Consider the following 11,092-nt stretch of genomic DNA (forward strand, 5'->3'; position numbering starts at 1 on the left):
TCTTTATCTAGTCATGTGGCTGGCAATGTGTTTATTCCAGATAGCCATTTTTAAGTAAGTGCCTCTTTTTTCCCCCTTGTTTATTGAGAAATAATTAGCACATATTACTGTATAAGTTTAAGGAGTATAGCATAATGGTTTGATTTACATATATTGTGAAGCAATTACCACAATAGCTTCAGCCTAACATTCAGCACCTCGTATAACTATGATAAAAAGAAAAGAAGAAAAGAAAAAATAATTTTTTTTTTCTCCTGGTGATGCGAACTCTCAGGATTTACTCTCTTCACATCTTTCCTATAGATCATTCATCAGTGTTAGCTACAGTCATGTTGTACCTTATATCCCTAGTACTGACTCATCTTATAACTGGAAGTTTGTACCTTTTGACCACCTTCCTCCAATTCTCCCTCCCCACCCCCACCTCTTTTAATCACATGTCTGATCTCTTTTTCTATGAGTTTGCTTTTTTTGGTATTCCATATGTAGGTGAGATCATACAGTACTTTTCTTTCTCTGTGCGACTTATTTCACTTGGCATAATGCCTTCAAGATCCATTCATGTTATTATCACAAATGGTAGGATTTCCTCATTTTTTATGACTGCATAATATTATATATATACATACATTATATATATATACATATATATATACACATAGCACAACTTCTTTATGCACTTATCCATTGATGGACACTTGTGTTGTTTTTATGTCTTGGCTAATGTAAATAATGCTTCTATGAACATGAAAGTGCAGATGCTATATATATATATATGTATATATATATATATATTTAATTTTTTTTAACATTTATTTTATTTATTTTTTTTTTTTTTGAGATAGAGCACAAGCCAGGGAGGGGCACAGAGAGACACAGAATCCCAAGCAGGCTCCAGGCTTGGAGCTGCCAGCACAGAGTCTAACATGGGGTTCGAACCCACAAACTGTGAGATCATGACCTGAGCCGAAGTCGGATGCTTAACCCACTGAGCCACCCAGACACCCAACAGATACCTTTTCATGTTAGTGTTTTTGTTTCCTTTAGATATATTCCCAGAAGTGGAATAGCTGGATCATATGGTAGTTCTCTGTTTAATTTTTTGAGGATCTTCCATACTGTTTTCCACAGTGGCGCACCAAATTACAATCCCACCAACGGTGCACAAGGGCTCCCTTTCTCCACAGTCATGCCAGCATTTACTATCTCTTATCTTTTTGATGATGGTCATTCTAACAGGCGTGAGGTTTTAGTTTGCTTTTCCTTAATGACTAGTAATATTGAGCAGCTTTTCATGTACCTATTGATCTTCTGTAGGTCTTCTCTGGTCCTTTGACCATTTTTTAATGCCTGAGCAATCAAAAGTTAAGTCAGGAACTTGCATTAAAAAGAAAAAAAAAGAAAAGGAAGAAAGGAGGAAGGAAAGAGGGAAGGTGGGAGGGAAGGAAGGAAAGTAGATCAGGGATTGCACTATAATATGAGAAAATATATTTGCAATAGGTGGTGATTAATCTACCTATTTATTTTTTTTAATGTTTATTTATTTTTGAGACAGAGAGAGACAGAGCATGAGCAGGGAAGGGGCAGAGAGAGAGGGAGACACAGAATGTGAAGCAGGCTCCAGGCCCTGAGCTGAGTTCGCAGGGCTTGAACTCATGAACTGTGAGATCATGACCTGAGCTGAAGTCGGACGCTTAACCAACTGAGCCACCCAGGCTCCCCTAATCTACCTATTTATTAACAGCATCATGCTTACTGGGCCTCCAGCCCTCCTGCTCCTCACCAGGTGCACAACCAGTTATTAATTCTAAACTCTAGTCCCTTAAGTCTCGACCTCAGCTTATTCCCAAATCTGGCCCATCAGTGCCTGACTTATTCCTTTTTAAAGACTGCTCAAAGTATTTATTTGCCTCATCTTAACTCACCTCTCCTTTCCAAACTAGAGAATGTTGTTGATATGGCTGTCATGATTATCCATAACGCTCTCTATTCAGTCCTACCCTACCTGCCATGCTAGGGTCTGAGGATCACCTGAAGACTCCATGATCACTCTTGCCCAGACACCAGACCATGCCAAATACATGTCCAGCTGGACAGAGGGATGTGCCTTCATGATCTTGAATAGCCTCAGGTGACACAGCCTGACTCCAGGCTCCAGCCAGGTTCTAGATATTAACCCTATGCATAGATTCATGTGATTTGGCTACTCACCTTGCCCAGATTCCCAGAAAGCCATTTGTTGCTGGGATAAGCGTAGGGGCTCCTGGAATAGATAAGCCAGGAATAGGCAGCCACCAGGCAATGTGCCTTTGGGTTGAGAAAAATGAGGTCACTGACTACATAAGTGGGTGTAGGGGAGAGGATAGACTCTGGAAAGTTGTGTAAATGAGAGAGGCCACAAAAATGTCTCAGAAAAAGAGGACTGGGGAAAGGTGACTTAGAGGAAATTCGTGGAAACATTAGCACTAACAGTGTGAAAGAGAACAAACCTTCTCTATGTCAGGTCACAGATGTAGATCTCAGGCCGTGGGACAAAGCCCAACCCAGATTCTGCCTTGAAGGGAGAGAGGTGAGGATGAAAATGGAACAGGGATAGAGAAGGAATCAGGTAGGTTGGATGGCAATGGGATTGGGGATGGAGAAGATGAGGGTGAGGATGAGATTGGATGGAAGAGATTTGGGGTCAGGTGGGAAGGGAGTGGACAAGATGAGGAGGTGCTGAGGCTGAGCTCTGTAGGAAAGGAATGAAGGCTAGCTCTTTGCCTCTTTTGCCAACTTTCCAGACTGAGCTTCTGTCCCAATTGAGAGAGGAGAAAGTTGACAAGATGTGGAAAACTTCATACTCATTTGCTAAGGATTTTCAAGTAAGTGGAGCCAACCTAGCAAAGTAGTTAAAAGTAAGGGCTCTTGAGTCAAATTGGGTTTAAGACCCAGCTGGGTGACCTTGAGGGGTGTCTGAGTGGCTTGGTCATTTAAATGTCTGACTTTTGGTTTCATCTCAGGTCATGATCTCACGGTTTGTGGGTTTGCGCCCTGCATTGGGTTCTGCACTGACAGCATGGAGCTGCTTGGGATTCTCTCCTATTCTCTTTGCCCATCCCCTGCTAGTGCACACGTATGCATTCTCTCTCTCTCTCTCTCTCTCTCTCTCTCAAAATAAAAACATAAAAAAAAAAAAGACCCAGCTGGGTGACCTTAAACAAACAAAGGAAACTTTCAGTGCCTCATTTTGTAGGTTACACGTGTTCAGGCAAAAATAATGTGTGGAAAGCCCTTAACTGTGCCTAACACCTAGTAATATTGCTCCAATTATTACTTTAATTAAGAGAAGTTGAGGATCCAGAAGGCAGAGCTCCATATTTGAGGAGTTTGAGTGTTTAGGTCTTGAGTGATGTCAAGTGCCTTGTTTGTAGTCCAAGCCTTTCCTGTGTGACTGCTCCCCCAACTTTGCATCTCCCCAAGAACAGAGAGGAGGAGGCTTGCCCTACCCTCTAGGGATACCAAGCCCCCAGATCGTCTGGAAGTCACCCCATCCTGGCCTTGTCTGAAATGGAACGTGATAAAGTGAGCTGACTCCTTCCTTGCTGCCCAGTCTTCAGAATTCTATAAAGGGTGTGAGACTCTCTGCAGCAAGTTTCACGGGAATTCTCCGCCCTGGAAAATGACCTCAGATAAACTGTACCATGAAGGCACTCCCTTTTCTGAGAGTGAGAGATTGGCAGTGAGAGTCTAGGAGAGACTGCCCAAAACATTAGATGCTGGAATCAGACCTGGGTTCTATTTCCAGCTGTCCTACTAAAACCACTGTGTGACCTTAGGGAAGTTACTGAGTTCTCTGGGCCTCAGTTTTTTTTACCAAGTAAATAAAGGGATTAGGCTAAGACCCCTTCCAGACCTAAAATTTCACTATTCCCATCTATACTCCTCATCCCAAGTGAATGGAAGCCCCTTATTAGGAAAAAGACTTCCTTGGCTTGTCATCCAAAGTTCAATTGGCTAGGGAAAGGGAACTGACTTTTAAGAGTTTATATGTGTTAGATCCTATGTCACATTTACATAAATTTCTTCATTTAATCCTTATAATAGCTTTTTGGATGAGACATTATTGCCCCCATTGTACAGAGGAGGTACCTGAGGCCAGAGAACAAATTGTCCACAGGTATCCAGTAACAGGCAATAACAGGATTTGAACCCAGGTCCCACGAAATCTCGGAATCTTTGCTCTGGCCACCCTGGTGCCTCTAAATGTCTAAAACCAGAAGGCAATCAAGAAGCGATCAAACTATAGCATGGTGCTGTCTATAGTTAATGATACCATATTACATATTTGAAACTTGCTGAGAGTGGATCTTAAAAGTAATCATCACAAGAAAAAAAATTGTATGAACTATGTATGGTGATGGATGTTAACTACACTAGCTGTGGTGATCATTTCAGAATATACACCATATCAAATCATTAGATTGCACACCTGAATCTAACATACTACTATATGTTATATGTCAATTGTAACTCAATAAAAAAAGGGCAATCAACATTTTTATAATTTGTGTCTCATCATTAATTGTTCAAAAGGTATTCACTGAGCAACTGCTGCGAGCACAGAGCATATTAGATCACACAGGGACTAAAAGGAATTCAAGACACACTCCTAGCCCCCCAGGAGTGGAAAATCAGCCCAGCTCTTAGGAGGAAGAGCAATACCTCTTGCAAGCACAGTACTTGTGCAATGTCCCTCTTTTCTGTAATGCCGTAAGCAACCAGAGGGTAAGACCTGTGCCTTTGCTGTTCACTGTCATTTCCTCACTGCCTAGCACAGTGCTGGGCACAGAGCAGATTCTCAGAGGGTATTTATTTGGTGAATAAATAACATTCCACAATAAGTGACTGATTAAATGCCCAGATGAGTGGGAGAGCTGTGAGGACTGGGGGAGTTCAGAAAAGGTCTCTGGAGGAGGCAGACTGTGAGCTGAACTTTGAAGGATAGAAAAGATCAATTGTACAAACTCATCTCTGGGCCGGAGTCCACTTCTACTGGTCCAGTCTTGAGCTGTTTCCCCTCCACAGCCAGACCTTCCTCAGAAGAAGAGAACATCTCTGAATTTCTATTCCCTTTGGATCTGCTGACACCAGTGTGGTATGGCCACTTTGTCAGTGTTAGTGACTTCTGAAAAAGGGTTGTCATCTTATGGGAAACAAGAGTCTCACCTGGTCTGGGTTCAGGAGAGGCTGACATCTTTGGAAGGCACAGACTTTGGGGGATAAGCTGGAGAGGCCCCCAGATGGGACAGAAGGCAGTTAGGGCCGAGTTTTCTGGGAGACAGGAATACCAATACCCGGAGTGGTGGAAGTAACAGATAGGCAAACAAAGTAAAGGAATTGCCCTCCAAGTCAGGCCCAGGGCTGGGTTCCCTATGCTCTCTTCATTTAATTTTCTCTGCCACCCTGTGAGGCAGCCATAGCACCCAACCGCAAGAGAATAGTTAATTAAGTAAGCTACAGAACCAAACAGAATATTACGTAACCATTTACAATGAAGTTTTTTAGATGAATAATCTCATACTCAGGATATTTGGAAAATTATCTCCAGAGTCCTTAGTCTTTTGTCTAATTGTTCAAAAATACAAAATATTTCTAATAAGATGAAAAGAGAAACATTAAAAATGGATTCCAGTACAAACAAAAGTCTTTTTGGAAAACTGTAATTACAAAGATTTTGTAAGCATGTAAAAATGGTTAAGATTTATTACTAAGTGAAAATAAATCATATCTGTGTTTTGATGGTGACTATGAAAATATTTATTTATAAATTGTTATCAGTGCTGTTCTCTGGGGGTGGAGTACAACTGAGAATGACTTTCATTTTCTATTTACATATTTCTGTGTTTTTTTAAATACGAAATATGTATTATTTTCACAATCACAAAAATAGAGGTATTTTAGAATTATAACTACATATAAGCAAGGACTGGCAGCACAGAAAAATTCAAAGCTGATGTGTTACAGTGACGACTGTTGTCAAGTCAAAATTTGTATTAGAGCTGATTGTGCCAAAAGAAAAATTTTTTTCAAAATCAGGGTTTCTGTTTTAACCCATTAAGTGTGTGTTAGTCTTTTTGTGCCGCAATAGAAAACTATAACATCCTCTAACACATCCTGTTTATTTCACTTTCTATAACGTCTCAATCTGCAAGGGTCATACTTATCATCTCTTTCCTTCCAGTCACCACCTTCAATTAAACGTCAACTCCATATCTATCTTAGCCACTTCTATGAAAGGACTGACATAGACTAAATGCTTGGAAAATTGAAGAAAAAAAAAATCAGTGTTTCACCACCAAAAAAGAAAAGGTGGTTAAAAGGAAACTAAGAAGGAAAAAACAGTGGATAAACGCTGAAGAATTATAAATATCCAATTGATTAGCATTTATTCTGAAAGAAAGAAAAGAGGAAAATATTTTTGCCTCCCGAAGGGAGCATATGGGTGATCCTTGAAAATTGCTTTAATATCCTTCAGTATAGAAATCCTACTTCTAAAAATCCTACAGAAATATTTTATGTATTTATACAGAAGGATATATGTACCATAAAATTCACTGTATTTATAAGGGCAACATATTGTAGAAACCTACACACCCACCTACAGGATAATGATAAAAGATACATGATGATATATGGTACATCCATACAATGGAATAATATTAGCATTAAAAAGAATGAATATGGTCTGCATGTACTGTCACAGAAATACATGTAACCAGGATATGATCCCATTTTTGTACAATTACATCTATGTAGATATAAATACATAGATAGAATGTATGTCCAGTGTTTGGGGTATATCTGTGAGGACACACACCAAATTATTAACAATATAGGGTTCTATGAAAATGGGGATTGAGGTAAGGTAGGGACATTTTGTTTTTCACCTGAGTTAAATCTCCATTATAGAGGAGAGCAAATAATCAGCAATGCCAAGAATACTAGCATAGAAAGCCTAAATAGAGCCAAATTAAACAATGAGTTGATCATAATGCAAACCACCCCTGCCCCCCCCCCCCACTAGTAGCTAAACAGAGACAATAACAAGGTACAAGGGCAACTCTGTGATCAAAAATATCACAAAGAAAATGCAGCATCACTGTGGTTGAGGGAATGGTCACTGGAGCTCAAAGCCCCATGTGCCAATTATCTCCATTCACGTTCCATCACTACACTGAGCTTCAATTTCCTGCTGAATGAGGAAGATGAGCAAGATGAGATAATGTTTTTAAAGCTCAGAGAGCCACTCAATCCTCCATAACATTTCTCTGCATGACTACTTGCCAACTCTGTAAATTCTACGATGAGATCAGGTAGAATCTCTGCACTTGGTGCAGTACTTGGTGAATGGTTAGGGGGGTTCTGGAAAGAGGTGTTTTAAGATGCTGGAGTAAGATTTTTTTGAGCCTCACTTTTCAAGCCTGGGAAGAAAAGCCTGAAAGGCTGAAAGAAAAGCCCCACAACATGAAGGAAAAGGAACTCGCAACGTAAGATAAAGATCCCAGGAGATTTTGTCACTTGAGGAGCATATTTCAAGGAAAGGAAACCCTGAAAGAATTCACCAACACAGGCCACGGGCTATAGAAGTAAATGATAATGACTGTGGGGACATGAACACAGAAGTGATTTAAAACACCAAGGTCTAATTAAATGGTGCATCAGCTTTGATATCCTGAGAACGAGTAAGCAAGGGAATAGTGAGGTTCACAGGGTTTTCTAGACAACCATATGATATCAAAGGGTTAGTAAAGCTGGGGAGGAAACTTAAACTCACATTTCTCTAAAGCAAGATTAAAATATGAAATTGGTAGTAGAAAGGATAAAAATATTCCACTAAAGCTTCTTATGCTAAAAACCAGTTTAAAAAAACTAGAAAGATGAGATGATGTTCTCCTCTGACCTAATTTTCAAGGACCTAGAAAACACAAAGTCCTCCACAGAAATAGCATACAGGGAAAAGGAAGCAAATGAAGAAAGCAACGAAAGCGGGCTGGAACACACCATAATCACAGCCATAATGAGTACCCGCTGAGTTCCTCTGACAGAGGAAGGGAAGGGTCATTGATGATTCAAAAACAAAACTCACAGGAAGCCTGGGTGGCTCAGTTGGTTAAGCGTCGGCCTTTGGCTCAGGGCATGATCTCACGGCTCTGGCGGTTCGAGCCCCATCGAGCTCTGTGCTGACAGCTCAGAACCTGGAGCCTGCTTCAGATGCTATGTCTCCCTCTCTCTCTGCCCCTCCCCCAGCCCCTCCTCCACTTGCGCGCCCAAGCTCTCTTTCAAAAAAAAAAAAAAAAAAAAACACATTAAAAAAATGTATAAAATAAATAAAAAAACATAAAATTCAGTGCAGTCAAGTCCCAAAACACGTGGCTAAGACCAAAAGTTGCGAGATGCAGATAGGCACCAAGGACTGGCCCGCTGTTGGCAGGCACTCAGCTGGTCATCAAAGAAGACGATTAATTAAAAAGACCAAAAAGTAGCACAAGGGTGCAGCCTCATGGCTGAAACACGAAAACAGCTGACTGCTCAGACCTAGTGGATCCACCCTACAGTCCTTGAGGCCCCTTGAATGACCCTGGGGTGTATGATGTAACAGACCACCTTGCCTAGGCCAGCCCAGGGGTCTTCTGGGGGTCAGGGGTGGGGTTGTAACTGTTTGAGATGGGTGGCCCCCTCCTTCTCCCTGCTTCTGGCAACTGGCTACAATCAAAGGCCTTCTGGGAACAGAGAGTGTCTCCTGACTCAGGAGCACATGCCACACTGCTTATGCTCTTTTGCCGTTAAACCTGAAAGCCAGTGAGTAGTGATTCCCTTATTCATTTTATTAAATCCCAAAAGTGGTACATGATCCTACTTAAAAAAAAAAATCAATCAATAAAGAAATGTATATGGTTTTATTTTTTTATTTATTTTTGAAATGTATATGGTTTTAAAAAAGAAATTCCTCATGTTATCTTCCCTTCAAATAATACAAAAAAACCTCAAGAGTTAGGTGCCATTAACAGTTTGGTATCCATCCTTATAGATATTTTTCCCGCACATATTCAAACATACGTATGCATGTGGTGGGGGTGAATGGTGCAAATTATTTAACTTCTGTACCTCAGTTTTCTCAGCTTTAAAATGGGTGGAATTGTGCCTGTGTGGCTCAGTCCTTTGGGCGTCAGTGCAGGTCATGATCTCAGTTTGAGGGTTTGAGCCCCACATCAGACTCTGCTGACAGCTCAGAGCCTGGAGCCTGCTTCGGATTCTGTGTCTCCCTCTCTCTCTATCCCTTCCCCGTTTGCACTGTCTCTCTCTCTCAAAAATAAATAAACATTAAAAAAAGATTTTAATGGGGGGAATGATACTAATCCATAGGATTATTTGAGGGTGATATGAGTTAAGACATCTGGCATTCTCAGAAGTGTCTGACCCATAGTAAACCCTTGGGCATTAGCTGTTAGAATGTTCCCTCATTCTTTTTCACAGCAGCTTAGTGTTCTATTGTGCAAATGATAATGCTCCTGAGAGGTTTTACTGACCCTGCTACAGATGCCCCAGAACACGTGCAAATTAAATAGCTCTCCTAAAATTAGTTGGGGTGGAGGGGATGTGCTGGTCCCAGAACCGAGGACTCTGCCTTGGATTCAGTGTTGTTCTTTTTTTTTTTTTTTATGTTTATTTCTTTATTTTTGAGAGAGAGAGAGACAGAGCACAAACAGGGGAGGGACAGAGAGAGCAGGAAACCCAGAATCCGAAGCAGGCTCCATCCAGGCTCTGAGCTGTCAGCACAGAGCCAACCCAGGGCTTGAACTCATGAACAGTGAAATCATGGCCTGAGCCACGTTAGATGCTTAACTGACTGAGCTACCTGAGCCCCCCAGATTCAGTGTTGTTCTTACCACACCACAGGGATGCCCACAATCCCTCTTAAAGTCAAAAAGTCTGGCCTGAGCAGCTGGTCCCCATCTTATTTGGACTCCAGTCTGTCTCATGGGTCTTCAGGGCTGGGAGCTCAAGGCTCAGGTGAGCCTTCCTCTTGCTGCAGTCTCCAGACATGCCCCTCCTGGGTCCTTGGGGCTTGACTTCCCCTTCTATGCAGTGAGCCATGCTGAGGGCTCCTGGCCACTCTGGTGTCAGCTCAGGCTGATGGGCAGGATGGCAGTGGCTGGGACCAGAGAGTGAGAGGTCTAGCTGCTTATCAGGCTATGGACATTTCCAGAGCTCCTTCTGAGTGTGCCAGATGCTAGCCAGTGAGGGATACTTCCATGACTCCTGGAGTCCCTGTCCCACTGGATGGACTGCTCAGGGCTTCTGGACTCAGGGCCTCCTCTGGGTGGTCTCAGGGGCAGAGCAGGGCAGGCAGGTAAGAGGCAGCTCCTGAGTGTAGTTACCTGGTTCCCGATCCTGCGCTGTTGGGCCTCCAGGTCTACTTCTAGTGCCCTTGCCCTGGCGGGTTTATGGAAGAGCTGAGGGTGCTGGGTCACGCCAGGCTGAGGCCTTTTCTGCCACCCTGGGAACTTCTCACAATACTTCTGAGCACCTTTGCAGACTCTAGGCTCAGACCTGGAAAAGTCTTGGGGTCAGCCACCCTGCTCATTTACCACATGAAGAGATAAGGTTTGGTGAGGGAGGAGCAGGGGCACAAGCACTTATTAAGCACAATCATGGTGTCATTCACCAAGTTAAAGACTTCAAAATCGAAGCTCTGTCCGGCGGTTTAGATCCACTTTCATCAGTCCTTACGGTTGCTTATCAGACCCCAGCCACCAAAATGGTGAAGCAGATTGAGAGGAGGTATGCTTTTCAGGAAGCCTCGAACAGTGCAGGAGATAAACTTGTAGTAGTTGACTTCTCAGACACATGGTGTGGACCTTGCAAAATGATCAAGCATTTCTTTCATTACCGTTATGAGAAATATTCCAACGTGGTTTCCTTAATGTTAACATGTATGACAGAATGTTGCTTCAGAGCATGAAGCCAAATGTATGACAGCCTTCCAGTTTATTTTTAATGCTTATTTATTTGAGAGAGAGAGGGCTCAAGTGCAAGTAGGGGAGGGTCA

The sequence above is a fragment of the Prionailurus bengalensis genome, chromosome B3, assembly GCF_016509475.1.
Source record: "Prionailurus bengalensis isolate Pbe53 chromosome B3, Fcat_Pben_1.1_paternal_pri, whole genome shotgun sequence".
NCBI classification, from domain to species: Eukaryota; Metazoa; Chordata; class Mammalia; order Carnivora; family Felidae; genus Prionailurus; species Prionailurus bengalensis.